The sequence below is a fragment of the Arachis duranensis genome, chromosome 2 (genome assembly GCF_000817695.3).
Source record: "Arachis duranensis cultivar V14167 chromosome 2, aradu.V14167.gnm2.J7QH, whole genome shotgun sequence".
In the NCBI taxonomy this organism is placed as follows: Eukaryota; Viridiplantae; Streptophyta; class Magnoliopsida; order Fabales; family Fabaceae; genus Arachis; species Arachis duranensis.
Window position 1 is genome coordinate 32,011,570 of NC_029773.3, and position 4,062 is coordinate 32,015,631.

Here is a 4,062-nt window from a genome sequence, read left to right on the forward strand (position 1 = left end):
TAATGTATTCTAATACTTTATATAAATATAAATTATAATTTAAAATATTTTTTAATTAAGTACTTTGAATTTATTGATATATTTATAAAAAAAAAGTGTAAAATGTATATTTAACTGTAAGATCAAAATTATTGTAAAATATTAAAAAAAGTTTATTGAGTTATTTGAATTAACAGAATAAAATAAATACTGCAACTGTTTCGAGAGACTTGTATAAAAACCAAATTTTAATATGTAAAGGTGAACTGTGAAGTCGTGAATAAACTTTAAATAAATAGACTTTTCTCATCTTTAGACTCCAAAACCAATGTGGGAGCCAACTCCAATCACAGAAAGATAGACACATGTCAAAAAATACATGGACAAAAAATATCTACTCTTTTAATTTTATGCAAATTTATATATAAAAAATATTATTTATACACTAAAATCAGTTATAAATATATTATAAATGTATGTGTGGTTTAATTTTATTTTAATGTGTATTTATATTTGAACATATATTTTATACTGTGACTGACTTTGAAGACTAATTTTGATATACAGTAGCATTATTCTTTACAGATGTACATTATAATTGACCTTAAATTTTTTCCATTAAAGAAACACTTCCCAATGTATCACTTCTTATTCCCAGAACACAACCATGAAGATCTTTCTTTCTTTAAAGACATTGTCCTTTCTATGTTGCCTTCTCTTCGCTGCTAGTAACTTAGCATCTGAATCACACGCTTCAGCAACTTTGCAGGAGTTCCAATACTTCTGTGATGAGCATAGCATTACCATAGACATCGAAGGCAACTACACAATCAATAGCACCTACCATACCAACCTCAACATTCTTATGTCAAATATTCTCAACAACAAAGAAATCGATTATGGTTTCTACAACGTCTCATACGGCGAGTACCCAAACAAAGTGTACGCCATTGGACTATGTAGAGGAGACAATAAGCCGGAGCAGTGCCGAACTTGCCTAAACCAATCCAGAGCCAATCTCACGGCGGTTTGTCCCCATCGCAAGGTGACTATCGGGTGGTACAACGATGAACTATGTATGCTGCGATACTCGAATCACAGCATATTCGAGCGGATGGAGAATGGACTGGCTTATTACAAGAAAAGCGACAAAAACGACACGGATTTGAATGAGTTCAATACAAAATTCAACGATTTGTTGAATGGCTTGAAAAGCAAAGCTTCTTCTAGTGACTCTCGGTTAAAGTATGCTGTGAGAAACTTTAGTCTTCCCAATTTTGATGATGTTTATGGTCTTGTACAATGCACGCCTGATTTGTCTGGAGAAGATTGTGATAACTACATAGCTCAATCTATTGAAAGAATATCAAAAGATTGTTGTAAGGATAGCATGGGTGGTAGGGTTGTTAGGCCAAGTTGTTTTATGATATTTGAGACATCGTATCAATTCTATGGGCCAACGGCGTATACGCCACCTTCTCCGCCAGCATCTTCGCCGCCCACCACCACCTCTGTAACTAACCCGTCTTCAGGAGGTATTTACTATCTGTAATAAACATAAAAAAAGTAAAGTCCATAAAATGCATTATGTCCAAAGGAGTTGTTCTAGTTGTTCTAGTATTTTAAAAAATATTTTTAAAATTAAAATAATATTCTTTTATTATTAAAGAAAAAATTTAGGAGCCATCTACGACCTAAGCTAACTTAATTCAATTATTTATATTTCTAATTTTAAAATTTAAAAACTTAGAATGGTGAGAGATTTTTTTATAACAGACTTCTTATTTTTCAACTAGTTGATTCTAATTGGTGGTGCACGAAATTGTGATCATCAATGGCGCCATCAACATGGTACGCACAATTGTAATCTCAACTCTTCATCACAACTTCGCACAACTAACCAACAAGTGCACTGGGTCATCCAAGTAATAAACCTTATGCGAGTAAGGGTCGATCCCACGGAGATTATTGGTATGAAGCAAGCTATGGTCATCTTGTAAATCTCAGTCAGGCAGATTCAAATGGTTGTGGATAATTTATGAATAAAGCATAAAATAAAGATAGAGATACTTATGTAATTCATTGGTGAGAATTTCAGATAAGCGTATGGAGATGCTTTGTCCCTTCCGTCTCTCTGCTTTCCTACTGTCTTCATCCAATCATTCTTACTCCTTTCCATGGCAAGTTGTATGTTGGGCATCACCGGTTTCAATGGCTACAGTCCCGTCCTCTTAGTGAAAATGTTCAACGCGCTCTGTCACAGCACGGCTATTCAGCTGTCGATTCTCGATCATGTCGGAATAGAATCCAGTGATTCTTTTGCGTTTGTCACTAATGCCCCACAATCGCGAGTTTGAAGCTTGTCACAGTCATTCAATCCTTGAATCCTACTCAGAATACCACAGACAAGGTTTAGACCTTCCGGATTCTCTTGAATGCCGCCATCAATTCTAACTTATACCACGAAGATTCCGATTAAGGGATCCAAGAGATATCCACTCAATCTAAGGTAGAACAGAGGTGGTTGTCAGGCACACATTCATAGGTGAGAATGATGATGAGTGTCACGGATCACCACATTCATCAAGTTGAGGAGCAAGTGATATCTTAGAACAAGAATAAGCCGAATTGAATAGAAGAACAATAGTAATTGCATTAATACTCGAGGTACAGCAGAGCTCCACACCTTAATCTATGGTGTGTAGAAACTCCACCGTTGAAAATACATAAGAACAAGGTCTAGGCATAGCCGAATGGCCAGCCTCCCAAAGAGGGTTCAATCATAAAAACATGATCAAAAGATCTCTGTGATTGAAAGATGAAAATACAATAGCAAAAGGTCCTATTTGTAGAGAACTAGTAGCTTAGGGTTTACAAAGATGAGTAAATGACATAAAAATCCACTTCCGGGCCCACTTGGTGTGTTCTTGGGCTGAGCATTGAAGCATTTTCGTATAGAGACTTTTCTTGGAGTTAAACGCCAGCTTTTGTGCCAGTTTGGGCGTTTACTCCCATTCTTGTGCCAGTTCCGGCGTTTTACGCCAGAATTCTTGAGCTGACTTGGAACGCCTATTTGGGCCATCAAATCTCGGGAAAAGTATGGACTATTATATATTTCTGGAAAGCCCAGAATGTCTTTTTTCCAACGCAATTGAGAGCGCGCCAATTGGACTTGTTTAGCTCCAGAAAATTCACTTTGAGTGCAGGGAGGTCAGAATCCAACAGCATCTGCAGTCCTTTTCAGCCTCTGAATCAGATTTTTGCTCAGGTCCCTCAATTTCAGCCAAAAAATATCTGAAATCACAGAAAAACACACAAACTCATAGTAAAGTCTAGAAAAGTGAATTTTAACTAAAAACTAATAAAAATATAATAAAAACTAACTAAAACATACTAAAAACATACTAAAAATAATGCCAAAAAGCGTATAAATTATCCGCTCATCACAACACCAAACTTAAAGTGTTGCTTGTCCCCAAGCAATTGAAAATCAAATAAGATAAAGAGAAGAGAATATGCAATGAATTCCAAAAACATCTATGAAGATCAGTATTAATTAGATGAGCGGGGCTTGTAGCTTTTTGCCTCTAAACAGTTTTGGCATCTCACTCTATCCTTTGAAATTTAGAATGATTGGCTTCTATAGGAACTCAGAAACCAGATAGTGTTATTGATTCTCCTAGTTAAGTATGATGATTCTTGAACACAGCTATTTTATGAGTCTTGGCCGTGGCCCAAAGCACTCTGTCTTCCAGTATTACCACCGGATACATTCATGCCACAGACAAATAACTGGGTGAACCTTTTCAGATTGTGACTCAGCTTTGCTAGAGTCCCCAATTAGAGGTGTCCAGGGTTCTTAAGCATACTCTTTTTGCCTTGGATCACAACTTTATTATTTCTTTTTCTCTCTTTTTTTTATTCACTGCTTTTTCTTGCTTCAAGAATCATTTTTATGATTTTTCAGATCCTCAGTAACATGTCTCCTTTTTCATCATTCTTTCAAGAGCCAACATTCATGAACAACAAATTCAAAAGGCATATGCACTATTCAAGCATACATTCAGAAGTCAAAAGTATTGT

General features: G+C 35.8%; 1 pseudogene; it reads left to right on the forward strand.

Annotated features, from left to right (window-relative positions):
* Positions 1-646: 646 nt before the first annotated feature.
* The window catches only part of LOC107474192 (cysteine-rich receptor-like protein kinase 44), a 27,281-nt pseudogene continuing 23,865 nt past the window's right edge, over positions 647-4,062 (forward strand).